We start from the raw sequence: 14,817 nt of genomic DNA, 5'->3' as shown, positions 1-14,817 counted from the left end.
TTAAAAAAACCTGAACTTATAGCTAGCCTAAAATCAGTACAAAACAGAGATAAATATTAAAGAGAGAGCCCTCTCTGATCACAGTTTGGCTAGAAGCTGTAATCCAAAGATTGGTTAGTGGTTACCTCGGCCGTATTCCCTTAGAGTCAAAGGGAACAACCTGGGTGTTAACATAAATGGCGACTCCACTGGGGAACTCTTAGGATTTTCCAATTTCTATACATCTCTCAAAGCTACAAATCAAGCCTGAAATCAGTCAGGAGGCCTTCAAAACTGTTTCTGTGTCACATTGACAGCTTTAGGGAAGAGCTTTTTCAGTGAATCTTCATCTCAGCTTTGAAATATATATAGCCATTCCAAAATCTTTATCCAGTCCTTGCAGATATAAAAACTTCCTATAAAATCCTAAAAACAGTTAGAAGCTGGCTCCCAAGAAAAATCCACAGCATACTAGGGCAAATCCTGACCCTAATCCACCCATCATTGTTGATAATCCAAATACTATCCCTAGAAACATTAGGAGGCAGCAAAGGCAGGAGAAGCCTGCTGATTTAACCTCAGATTCAGATCATCCCAGCCTCATCTCTACTCCATGCAAGGTCCTTTTCCGGTCTACCCCTAGTTCCCCTAGTTCACCATCCACATCTCAAAGTCCTCCTCTCACATCTTCATCCACTGCACATATCCCCTTGACCAACACTCTAGGTTCACCCTTACCTATTACCCCTGTGGTACCCACTGTTCCTATTATCCCAGCTGCCCCTGTTAATCCTCTAAACCCTGTAAATATGGCAAACAGATATGCACCCTTACAGTTACCTGCTAATCCTGCAGCCTTACCTCAGGATTACCAAACCAAAATCACATACTTTGACTCCACTGGCCCTTACTCTGCCATCCAACATGCTAAGAGGATGCAAGATCACTTTGAAAACTATGAAATAGATGATGACAGTGTGAGGATGAGAATTTTTGTCCAAAGCCTGACAGGTGATGTTAGAACCTGGTTCAGGTCACTTGCTGCAAACACTATCACAACCCCTGATGAGCTTTATCAAGCATTTACTAATAGATGGGAGAAGAAGAAAGATCCCCTGCACATACTTGGTGAATATGATACAATCAAGAGGGGTCCTCAAGAGACCGTTCTAGAGTATTGTGCTAGATTCAACAATGTATACAATGCGATACCACAAAACTTAAGACCTCCCCCTGATTTGGCCCTGTACAAATTCCCTGATGGATTTGATCCTGACATGGCATATCAGTTGAAGGAAAGAGCACCTGAAACTCTCCAGAAGCCCAAAAGGTTGCTGTCACAGTGGAAGCAAACCTGATTGCCAAAAGAAACAGGACAAGGTTAGAAAAGAGAAGCATATACAAAGAAGAACCTACAGCCTTTGATCAAAAACTTGATGCAATACTTAATAGCATGAAGAGGTTGGGTGATAGGGTGGAATCAGTTGAGAGAAAAGCATCATGGGAAGCACCACAAAACAAACCTATCAGGAATCCCAATTTTAGGAGAAATCCAAACCCAAACGTTGGCAAGGCCAATGCTGATCCAGAAATCAGACCTCCATTTCAAGAAAACTATGCTGAAACATCTACTTCAAATGAGCAAGAAGATGACACCCACATCAACCTGATGGGTTTGAATGATGGGCATCAAGTTTTCCTAAGTCAAGAAGATCACAAAGATGATGATATTCCACAATTCCAAACCAAATCAGGTGAGTCATTTGACTTCAAACAAGGCTATGACACAGCTGTTTATGAAGTTCATAAACAGTACAAATTAAGGAGCAGAACTGTAAATATAACACAGCCTGAGAAACCAAGGGACAGGCTGCAGCCTAAAAGGGCCATAGTCACTGAACCAATCAACATAACTGATTCACCTGCAACAGAGGAAATTGTGGAAGAGATTACTGAACAAATGTCCTCAACACAACAGCCACTGGCTGTACCTTCTTTGCAGCCTAAACCAACTGATAATCCTCAAAAAATGAATGACAAACATAGGCCCCAAGATCAAGACAAAGATCAAGAAGAAAACGCAGTGAACAAAGAAAAGGTTGCTGCCCACCACACTAAGGTTCAAACTGAAAAACCTTTTGACTTGGAGGCTGAAATTGGCAAACTGAAAGTGGCCATTCCTCTCTCAGAATTAGCCAAACATGACATCTACAAACAGCAGATCAAGAAATCCCTTCAACTCACTCATAGTAAAGATAATGTCAATGTGTTGGATGACACCCCAGAATTACTGTTCGGTCCAGAGGTTGATGGAAAAATAGCTATCACAGGGATATTACCTTTCTATGTTAGTTTACATGTGCATGACAAGATACTACACAATGCAATGTTTGATTCAGGTGCTTCTCATAACCTTATGCCTAAATCAGTGATGGAGAGGCTCAACCTAGACATTACAAGACCATATAAGGACCTATTCTCATTTGACTCCAGCCAAGTCAAATGTTTAGGCTTGATAAAAGACTTGTGTGTATCCCTTGTCCAATACCCAAACAAAACAATCCTAATGGATGTTGTAGTTGCTGATATCCCACCCAAGTATGGGATGCTGTTATCAAGATCATGGGGGGCTAAACTCCAAGGTTCCTTACAGTTAGACATGTCATATGCCACAATCACAGTCTTTGGTCAACCCAAGAGACTATATAGAGAATCCCTCATGAAATATATGGTCAGCAGTGAAGAGAAACCTCAAAACTTTCCCATATATGCTGTCCATTCTGATATAGATTCATACATTCTCTTCAATGACAGTTCAGGTCTAACAATAATGATGAAACCAAGACATCAAAACAAGAGCAGGGCTGTAGTGAACAAGATACTGCTGTCCTAGAAGTAAAGCTGATCCAAACAAGTGATGAGACTGTTCTAAAGGATGAACAAAATACAAAACCAGAACTTCAGTTCACAGTCCTTGACCACGGAGAAGTTGTTAAGTCTCCCCTAGACCAACAGATCATATGGTTCATGGAGTTTGATGGGTCAGTCAACAAGTTAGGGGCAGGAGCTGGAGTCTGGATACATAATAAACAAAACAATCATGCAGAGGGCAGAGCTTATAGATTGAACTTCAGATGCACTAACAACATGGCTGAATATGAGGCTCTTTTACTAGGTCTCAAGCTAGTAAAGTCCCTACAAGCTATAAAATTTTCAATCCTAGGAGATTCAGACCTAGTTATCCAACAAGTCAAGGGTAATTTTGTCACCAATGAAAAAAGACTGAGGTCCTATAGGTCTGCTGCTGCTGAATTATTAAATTCGTTTACTGAATTTCAGATTACCAAAATTCCTAGGACTCAGAACCTTCATGCTCATAGCTTGGCCACATTTGCAAGTACCTGCAAGCTACCTTTTGAGCCCCACCACTGCTTTACAGCTGAGATAAAACACAGACCATATGTCCCAAACAATGTTAAGGATTGGCAAGTGTTTGATGATGACATGCAAATAAACAACTTCTTGACTTTGCAGCAAGAATTTTCAGGACTAAGTATTGACAATGATAGAGCAAGTCAATCACAAATACTTGAAAGAGCAAGTCAATCACAAATACAGGATCAACAGAATAACAAAGCAATATCACCTAAAACAGCTAACCAAATGCTACATCCTACAATTTTTAACAAAGACAACATACTAGAAATTCAACAAATTGATTGTGAAGAGACAGCTGATGATGAAGCTGAAGTTATACAATTGAAGGACAATTTTCTTCCCACTGGCTTAGCCCCTCTAGAAGACATTTTTGATTCCAATGATGTTCCCAGCAAACCAAAAATGCAGCCCCTCAACACTGCCATAGAAGAGTGCAACATTGGGACTGCTGAACAACCCAAAATCATAAAGCTGTCTGTTGCTTTACCCCCTGATCAAAAGCCTAAATACATTGACCTTTTTAAGGAGTTCCAGGATGTCTTTGCCTGGAGTTATGAGGATTTAAAATCCTATGACACCTCTGTAATTCAACACACCATCCCTCTCAAACCAGATCAAAAACCCTTTAAACAAAAACTTAGGAGAATTAATCCTATGCTTCTCCCAGCAATGGAACAAGAAGTACAGAAAATGTTTAAGGCAGGTATCATAGCACCAATCAGATTCTCTGATTGGATTTCAAACTTAGTCCCTAAAAGAAAGAAAACTGGTGAAATAAGGCTTTGTGTTGATCTAAGGAACTTAAATCAAGTATCCTTGAAAGATAATTACCCCTTACCCAAGATGGATCACATCTTGCAGAGAGTAGTGGGGGCCTCGAGAATTTCTCTACTTGATGGATTCTCAGGTTTCAACCAGATCTTAGTACATCCTGATGATCAGGACAAAACAACATTTACAACCCCATGGGGAACCTTCAAATATGTTAAAATGCCTTTTGGGTTGAAAAATGCAGGGGCCACATTCCAAAGGGCAATGGATATTTCTTTTGCCAAAGAGATTCATGACTTCCTTGTCATTTATCTAGATGACCTCACACCTTTTTCCAAATCTGACCAAGAACATTTGAAACATTTGAGACAGATATTCATAACTTGTAGGAAATATGGGATTTCCTTAAATCCTAAAAAATCCTTGTTTGGTTTGGAGGAAGGTAAACTGTTAGGTCACATCATCTCTAAAGATGGAATTAGGATTGATCCAGACCGAATCCAGGCCATCTTACAAATGCCTCATCCAAGAAATGTGAAGGAATTACAAGCCTTCTTGGGGAAAATCAACTTTCTAAGGAGATTTATCCCAAATCTGGCTGAATTAAGTAGGTTACTCAATAATATGCTTAAAAAGGATTCAAAGGTAAAATGGTCAGTAGAAGCAAGTCAAGCATTTGAAGGAATAAAGGTGGCCCTCACCCAAACCCCAGTTCTAACAAATCCACAATTTGATAGGGAATTTATCATATTTTCCTTTGCCTCCCAACACACAAATGCCGCTGTTTTATTACAGAAAGATGACCAAGGAAATGAGAAACCCATTGCTTTCTTTAGTAAAGCTCTTAGAGATGCACCCCTGAAATACCAGATCATGGAAAAGCAAGCATATGCCTTGGTCAAAGCTATTAAAGACTTTAGGATCTACATCCTGTACTCCCATGTTATAGCCTATGTACCAAGCCCAATTGTGAAAGACATACTTACTCAAGAGAACTTGGAAGGTAGAAGAGGAAAATGGATTGCCAACATTTTGGAATTTGATATTGAAATAAAACCTACAAAACTGATAAAAGGGCAGGGCTTGGCCAAATTAATGTCTGAAACAAATTTCCAAGCCTTGGACATCAATCAACTGGACAGTGAACCGGAGCTGGCGACTCCAAAGATCAATGTAGCCTTTGAACAATCCCCCTGGTATTCTGATATCTGTTATGTGTTACAAAACCTGTGTGCTCCCCCAGGACTGTCCAGAACTAAGTGTAGGTTTGTGAAAATGAAAGCCTCAAGATTCTGTGTTATGAATGGCAATTTGCTTTGGAAAAACCATGAGGGTATCTTATTGAACTGCTTGATTGAAAATGAGACTAACAATATCAAGGAAGAATTTCATGCAGGTGACTGTGGTGGACACTTGTATTGGAAGTCCACTGTGGATAAAATACTCAGGGCTGGTTACTATTGGCCCACTTTGTTCTCTGATGTTAAGAATTTTACTACCTCATGCCATAAATGTCAAATATTTGAGGGAAAAAGAAAGTTGCTGCCACTTCCCTTGAGGCCTATTGCAACAGAAAGACCTTTTCAGCAATGGGGCTTGGATTTCATTGGAGAAATTCATCCCTCATCTTCAGGCCAACATAGATGGATCCTCACAGCCACAGACTACTTTACCAAATGGGTTGAGGCCATTCCATGTAGAAATGATTCAACAATTATTCAGTACTTGGAGAATAACATACTGTCTAGATTTGGCTGCCCCAACAAGATAATAACAGGCAATGCTTCTGCTTTCAGATCCAAGAAGATGGTCAACTTCTGCCACAAATTTCAGATTACTTTGGTCCACTCCACTGCTTACTACCCTCAAGGGAATGGCCTAGCTGAATCACCAAATAAAAGCCTAGTGAACATCATAAAGAAAGTGTTGGAAGAAAACAAGAAGAATTGGCATAAGAAACTAGTGAATGCCTTATGGGCAGATAGGCTAACAACCAAGAGGTCCATTGGGGTTAACCCATATGAGTTAGTCTATGGACTAGAAGCCAAATTTCCTTCTTCACTAGGGGTTCCTGTCATGAAACTACTGCAAGAGAGTCAAGCTGAGCCCAATGATATGCAAAGGAGGGTGAATCAAATTATATGTCTGCAGCAAACTAGAGATCAAGTGTATAACAGAGTCCAAATCCTTCAAGAGAAGCTGAAGAAAGCCTTTGACAGAAGAACCAAAGCTGAAGACTTTTTCATAGGGAACAAGGTGCTCAAGTGGGATTCAAGAAGAGAAGATAAAGGAAAACATGGCAAATTTGATTCCCTTTGGACAGGACCTTTTGTCATTCAAGCATTACAAGGAAATAACACTTATTTTTTGGAGAATTTGGATGGCACCGACCTAGGTGAAGGTCCTGTAAATGGCAGGATGTTGAAACACTATTTTGATCACTTTTCATCCACATAACAGGGTCTTCCCTTCTGTACATAAGACAGCTATATATATCTTTTCTTTTCAGCATGTAAATAGTTCATTTTGAGAATGCTGCTGTAAATAAGCAGAAGGGGGCTTAGTGTCTCAGAAATTCCACAGAGGTTGTGGCCTCCAAATTTTGAAACTACAAGAAGAGAACTTACAAGTTTTGGTAAAAACAGATCAATGACCAAGGCATTCTGACCTACTGTTCTTGGTCTTTCAAGAAGAAAAACCATCCCCAAGTGGAGCCACTGTTAGCTACCTATACCAATAGGTTTCATTTTTCATGATTGGCTTGGGAAATGCCAATATGATCTACTTTGGCAAGGCAAAGATCTCATATTCTGATGAAAGGCACACATGTGCATTTTATTAGTGATGTTATACTTCTCAATGGGTGATCCAACAACCTAAGCTGGGTCATGCCATGTCTCAATTTTTGTTGTAGATTAGAGAAAGAAGTATGTCCAAACAGTTTAATCTTGGCAGACAAAGGTAGTTAGGTAGAGAATTAAGGTTCCCAACTGCTTAATCTGGGGCCTTGGAAGAAATAAGGGCAGTCTTAGATAGATGATCAAAAGAAAAGCCAATGAAAAGAAAAGGCACATAAGGGTCTGCAAGTTCAAGTGCACCCTCCAAGAAGAAACAAAAAATGCTAGGCAAAGTAGCTGGGTAAGTAGATGGGGTTGCAGAAGTGGTATTCATTTCAGATTGAATCTTGTTGGTCAAGATAAGAAAAGCAAGGCAAAGGAGCATGTCTAACTTCCCATTGTCCCCTTTTTCACATCCATTTACTAACATCCCTTGAGCAGCCAAGATTCATGAAAAAGTTTGAGGTTTTATACTGGTGCTTATGCCTTTAAAAGCCACATTTCCTATGTAAAAATCTTTTCATTTTGATCTACTCCTACAGCTAAGTGGTTTTCAAATAAACCTGGTCATTTCACTCCTTATTCACCTCTTCTATCCATATTAACCCCTAACTCTATTATCTAAGTCCCCTATGGTCCCCTTTCCCTACTATAATAACACTATGGTGTATAAATCCCAGCATTATATACATATCCTCCCTTTAGCACTATAGCCAAATAAGTTGTCAAGGGAGACATTAGTCCATCATGGACTATGGTCAACCCTGTCATGGGATTTCTCTGACCTCAGGTTGGAGTGACAGCCTCCCCCTAAGCCATTACCTCACCTCTACCCTGTAAATTTCACAAGAACCCCTTTTCTCTGCTCAAAACCACCTTTTAACCACTTTTCCCCTTTCAGATTGACCCTTACCCCGAAAAAACTCGCAAAAACCCTTAACTCTAAAGTTTTCCGCCTAAAAATATTAAATTGAATATTTAATAGGCCAGCGGGTCCCCCCAACTTGCACGATCCGTCAGAGGGCCCGCCAGCGGTCGATCTTCCGCCACCCATGATCTAACGGTGGGCGGGTATTCTTGGGCCCGGATCTGCCGACCTTTAGCGTCCGGGGAAAATGGTTTTCCGCCCCGTACAGGGACGCGTGGCAGGCGGTGGGGTTGTTCGGAGCCCCCTCCCCGATACCGCCTTTGCCCCAAAGGTGGTGCGGGGAACCCGCTTACCGCCTCCCCATAACCACCCATCTGGCGCACGTCACCCTCACGTCAGCCTGACGTCATGTCGCTTCCGCTCGCCCCTGCGTCCCGTGGCCCTCCACGTAGCCCTGCCACCGCATCTACCCACCACCGTGTCCTGCCACCCTGGCCTACACCTCAGCAGCCACGTCACCTCCGTACCCGGGCCCCACCATGACATCATGCTGACGTCATCGGCGAAAAAGCACCAATAGCATGTTTTTTCCAAATTTGTCGTTATAAACGACCAAATTAGCCGTTTGCGGTCATTTTCACGCACAAACGACGTAGCCGTTGCTAACCAGCTTGCCGCGAAATCTGTTTCCAGCCATCAAATCCAAGATTGAGACCGCTACAAGTCAAGAATTCAGCTGCATTAAGCCTCCACGGCCCGGCCCGCAAGCTTCCAAGCTAGTTTATCCAGGTATTCACCATAAAGCTCATGTTTTGCCCCATGCATGCCATTTCTCTGTTGGTTCACCATTAAAACACTGGTCAAAGTTCACAGTCTAGCTCTGTCTGCTAACTAAGAGTCAGATAAAGTAACCTGCATTGCCCCCAGAACTAAAAGTTGACATTAAAACAGTCATTCCGCGGGCTAGAACCATAAAATTTTCCTCGAGGTGCTCGACATTGTTCCCTTTTTCCGAGTACAGGCCAGCTGCAATTGCTACCAAAGGAAACCTCATACCCTCTGCAACTTACCCTTAACAATTCACATCCCTGTGAATTTGCAACAAACTACAGAAACCAGCTTGCATTTTCCACTGAGAAAAACACTTCAGACTTGGTCTACATTTGGCCTATTACTTAAGCTCTTAAAGAACTTTGCAAACCATTGCCATCACCTTATTTCAAAATCAAGTTTTACAATGGCTGCTTCTGCATCCTCATCCCTCAGTGTAGCTCCATTAAATCCACCAAATAAAGAGCTGGAGGCCTTGGCATTTGCTGACAAGGACTATCTTATTGAAAACTTTGAGGGTAACAGGGACTTCTTGCAGACCTTCTGTCAATTAAGAGAGGACTATAAGGATCGCATGGTACACATGGGATATGGGAGTCAAACCTACCATACTATTGTCTCCCAGCTGTAAATGTCTTCCCTGAAATCATTCACCTATGTGCTGAAAACTATGATGTGCAGCACAGAGCTATTAGCACTCCATCTGGGAGGATCCTTTTCTACATTAATGCTGAGTCCATCAACAAAATGTTACATTTTGATCAGACAGAGTTGCTAATCCCATTTTCCATGAACTATTTGCTGGACACTGGTGCCAAGATGACCAGTGAGGAGATTCAAAAGGTCACCAGGACATTCATAAGACCTGAGTGCTAGCCTACAGGGCCACCTCCCTACCTGGATGTCCATTTCAATGATGTAGGCAGGCTTTTACTGGACATGATTGCCTATGTGTTGGGATACAAAAACAGTGAGCATGTGGATAAAACAATGCTGGTATTGCTATCTGCTTACAGCCCACGCCAACCCCCTGCCCGCAAATATAACTTTGCTAAGTTCATAGCTAACAAGATTCATGATCAGTTGAGCAGAGTGGACAGACAGGGGGTCTTCAAGTACTCGGCCTATATTTACCACCTGTTCATGTACTATCATTCTGAAGCCTTCCCATGCTACATCAAAAAGCTGGATCAGAGAGGGGAAAGAAGATCTGTCATCTTCTGGACCTCTGTCTATCACAAAGTCACAAATTCACCCTATACCTACTGTGAATTTGTTGACCAATTTGTATACCTAGTCTCTTGCCTGTTGATGAGGTCCCCTCCTCCCAGAATATCAAATGAGATAAAGAAAGCTCTGCAGCTTTCCAAAAAATATAAAATAGGTGACTGGTACCTATATGAGAACCATACTGTCATTAGGATCTATGGCTGTGAGCTCTGTCCATACAGGCTCCCAAAATATGTACCTATGAGGTTATTTGCCTTGGAGTATTACAGGGAGTTGATTCAGTCTGACCTCACCCATTTCCACAGCGCCAAAAAGAAGGCCCACCTCAAGTTCAAACACCAGTTGGGCCCCTTCATCATGAACAAGAAAGAAGGGTGGGAAGATGCAGACCTAATCCTTAAGGATAAATACAAGCTGTCCTATAGTTTTCGGTGGGTCCATTATGACCCTGAAGGTTTCATCACTGCTGGAGAAACAAGTATAGGCTTATAGGCATTAAGCATTGCCAGTACCCACACATTGAAAAATATGCCAACCTGCAAGAATGACAGATGGATACTCTAGTTGAAAATCTAACTGAGGAAGAGACAATGCTAAAGAATGTGAAGGAGCTTGAAAAAACTATTGACCTAGACTATGTGCAGCAGGTACCTTTCAGACCGCTTTATTCAGTGGGAGAAGGGACCTCAGCCTCAAAGACTGCACCAGTAATAAAGGCATCTTCCACAGCAGCACCAGTGTTAGATAAAGGCAAAGGGATAATGGGTGCAGAAGAACAAACAATGAAAGAAAAGTCTGCCCCTTCAGGTGAGCAGCAGCAAGAGCAGCAGCAAGAGCAGCAACAAGAACAGCAGCAAGGGCAAACTGTCCTTCCACAAACTGAGCTACCAGCAGCTCCAGCACTGCAAATTCCACCCCCACAAACTGAGCCAGTAACTGCTCCAATTTTACAGACCCCAGCACATGAGGAAAGGGGGACAAAAAGAGATAGAGAAGAGTCCACTCCTCTCAGTGGATCCTCCCACCAGCCAGAAGCCAAAAGGCAAAGAGCAGACTCCCCAGAGGTAGAAGACATTACTGAAGATGTCTTGGACAGTGAAAGAAAAGATAGGGAGGGCAGTCAGCATACAGGTACAAGCTCCTTTCAGCAGGAGCAAACTTTACAGCTCGGTTTGGAGGTGTCCTCTTCTTCCCAACAAAGCAAGAAGCCCAAGAGCACCAAGGCTTCTTTCAAACAAATAAAGGCTCAAAATGAGCTGCTGAGGGCTGAGGTCTACAAGCAATTTATAGATGCTACACCAGCCCAGCAAGAGAGATTAATGTCTGTATATGACATTAAAGAAGAAAAAATGATATTTAGTCATTTCAAGCCTACAAAACCTCATCCTACATCAGCTGCAGATTTTGTGAAGACAAGGGTGGAGGTCATGGCCAAAGACATCCATCCCATGGACCAAATAGAACTCCACAAACAAATTGGAGAAATGGTGTATGCAACTTTGGTGGAGAGGGCAACCATGGCCTATGAACTAAAGAAGTCACTCAAAAATACCAACACTGAGTTGGATTTTGAGAGAATGTCCTCCCTGGCCAAAGATAACAAAATAAAATCTTTGGAGGACATCATCATTGATCTTGGACATGATCCTAGTGATCCAAATGGTGTGAAGGCCCTTATGAAGAAGAAAGATGATGACCTGAATGCATTAAAGAAAAGGTTGAAGCTGCAGCCCACAGAGCACCCTCAAACCGCAGAGCTTCAAAAGAAAAAACAGGTCGATGACCAATTAGACCTCCTAATGCAGCAAGACCAGAGGATCATGGATTTGGAGAGAGAGCTGGAAGGAGCATTACAAGATAAACAGGCAGAATCCACTTCCCAAGCTCCTCCAACTACTTCAACAACAGCAGCAACTTCAGGGGCAGCAGTGGCCCCCACAACAGAAGCAGCAGGAACAGCAGCAGCTCCAGATGCCAGCCCAAGTGTAGAGGAATTGACCAAGGCCGTCAAAGCAATGGAGCTCCAGGCAGATGAAATAAAGAAGGCCAAGGAGAAGTTGGCAGAACTGGATGCCAAGTATGACAAGTCCAAAGTGACTGTAGCAGAACAGGGCAGAGAAATAAAGGCCCAAAATGAAAAGATAAAGGCCTTAGAGAAAGAGCTGAATCTGGAGACTGCTATGGCCGACATAAAGAGAATCCTATGGGCCAAAATTGGCCAATCCATCAAACAGCAATGGAGGTCAATAAAAATAGTTCATGAGCAGATGGATTTAATGGGCCAAGCTCAAGCAGAAATTCAGAAGGCCAAGACAGTGCTAGGGAACAGAGCAGAGCAGGCAAACAGAATGATAGACTTCCTGAACAGGCAAGAAAGGGAGGAATTGGCAGCTATAGGCATTCCCAACAGAACAGAGGCTGTCCTCTCTGCCAAGAAGGTACTAACTCTCAGGAACTATATACAAACAGTGGAGAGGAAGTACTATGAGATGCAAGCAGATGTGGAGGAATACAATGTTAAAATGGGAGTGCTGCAAGCAAAAGGCCTGCCCAGCTTACTAAGTGGTGCAGGAAAAATGATCTCTCCAGATCAAATGGCCAACAGAATGGCAACCACTATTGAAAATCAGATTATTGCATCTGGCAGTTCATCTGAACAAGCAAGGCCTCCCACAGGACAAAGCTTATATGACAAACTTGGAGGCCTGTTCTTCATTGAGAATGAAGTAAATCACCTGTTTGAAACCCCTCCCAATCTTTATAGACATACAGAGGCCGAGGAAACATTGATAAAGATGCGCAGACATCAAATGCCTAAGGAGGATTGGTGGCAATTTATGCTTCAGATTTTGCCACGGTAGCTTCAGTCATTCGGCCACTGCCAGCTCCAGGTCACTACAAGACAAATAACATGACAAATGTCAGCAGTTAAAGCAGCTAAAAAAGTGACTCATCACATAGACAATGACAGCTATCCAAGTTTCAGACAGCACATATCCAGCCGACTCTAACAGCCATAAAGTCCAAATATCTTCTAACTATTTTGACAGCTGAGGCATTAAGGAATTACTGCAGCATTCACTCCTTCAGCTACTGCATTCCAGAGATTAGCATATCATAAATGAGATATTAACTCATTCGCTGATATTTTTGATGTAAATTTTGTATATATACTCCCTGAGTAACTCATAAGGGGTTGGTAATTTTCTCTATGAGACAAATGTATTGTACACTTTCAGAATTATCTAATACAAAGGGCTGGATGAGCTCAGTGATTTCTTGAAATATTTGATGTCTGGATGATGCTCCATGTGCTGATGCAGAATTCCTGTGCTGTCTGATGAAATAACAAGTTTTCTCCAAACTCTGTTCTTGTTTTACTTATGTTTGTCAAAATCATACTCATCTTATACTAAGCTAGCAGTAAAAAGAAAGAATAGTGCAGGACTTGTTTCGCTACACCTTGTACTCAATTTTTACTACTGTAAATGTTTGTCTTCAGGATTACTATGCACATGAATTCTTAATTGCTCATGTCTATATTGATTGTATAAGTATGAATACTACCTAGAAATTCTTAATTGCTTCTAGGACAATATTCCCCTTGTGTTTCTTTAGCAGTTCACTGCAAGATTCTTCACTGCCTTGCATTAACTGGATACACTCCAATTAATCACTATTATAAACGCTGTTCTCAGACACTAATCTGGCTCTGCAGCATCACTACAGCAAATCACTCAGCACCTCAAAATATCTAAAGGACCACTGACTCCATAGCCCAATGGACTAGAACACTTTGGAGAATGCATAAGCACCTTGACTGAAATTATCATCCAACAAAAACCTTAAACAAACCTGAACTTATAGCTAGCCTAAAATCAGTACAAAACAGAGATAAATATTAAAGAGAGAGCTCTCTCTGATCATAGTTTGGCTAGAAGCTGTAATCCAAAGATTGGTTAGCGGTTACCCCGGCCGTATTCCCTTAGAGTCAAAGGGAACAACCTGGGTGTTAACACAAGGGAACCATTTCTATAGTCAAATTAGCGGAATCGTGCAACCCCCACAATCTACACATCATTATCCCAGCATAACAATACGGAGAACATAGAGAATCAACAGAGTACTTACCGAAAGTTTCATGCTTGTGTTTCGCCAGATTTTGCCTCCATTCCCGAATGGGTTCAGATTCAGTTTCATTCCCATTTCGGAATTTCTCCAGAAATGCCTTGTTGTACTTCTTCTCTGGCTCAGGCAAATGATACATTTGCCTCAAATCATCAGCCTTGAATGAACCGAAGATTCTCCCATCTCTAGTGCAGAAAGTTCTGTCTGTGATTGGGATTTCGTCAATTGCCCACTTTACTACATCCGTATATGGGAGAATTTGTTCCCGAGCCGCTATCCGATGAAGGAAAGAGTCAGCCAAGTCTTTCAAAGTACCATCAGATTTTCTATTGGAACCCGCTGTAGCTTGTACTGCCGTGACCTTTGGTTCTTCGGCTTCGATCAAATTATAGGTACTTTGCCAAGTGGCCTTTCCAAGTCCTGAACATGTAGTCTCAAATATTAATCCTTTCTTTTTAGTTGCTGGATCAGCGACAGCTTGTCCTGTGGCTGGTGTAGTGGAAGCGATTGCGGTTTTCTTAGACTTCTTCCCCATTCTGCTTGAATCTATTACTTCGGAAGAATTCTGCACAGTAGTGGAAATAAGCGTAACACAGAGAATTGGTAGCGAAAAACAAATACGAGTGATATGTATTGATCAATGCATGATGAGGGATTAACTTAAAGTGGCCGTGGATACAATCTATGAGAAGATTTTTTAAGCTTACTATTTCATTAAATGGCAGTTAAAACCTG

This window comes from Pinus tabuliformis, chromosome 6, assembly GCF_031772625.1.
Source record: "Pinus tabuliformis cultivar Carrire ecotype Pingquan chromosome 6, CPIR1, whole genome shotgun sequence".
Classification (NCBI taxonomy): domain Eukaryota; kingdom Viridiplantae; phylum Streptophyta; class Pinopsida; order Pinales; family Pinaceae; genus Pinus; species Pinus tabuliformis.
This window is presented reverse-complemented; position numbering follows the sequence as displayed.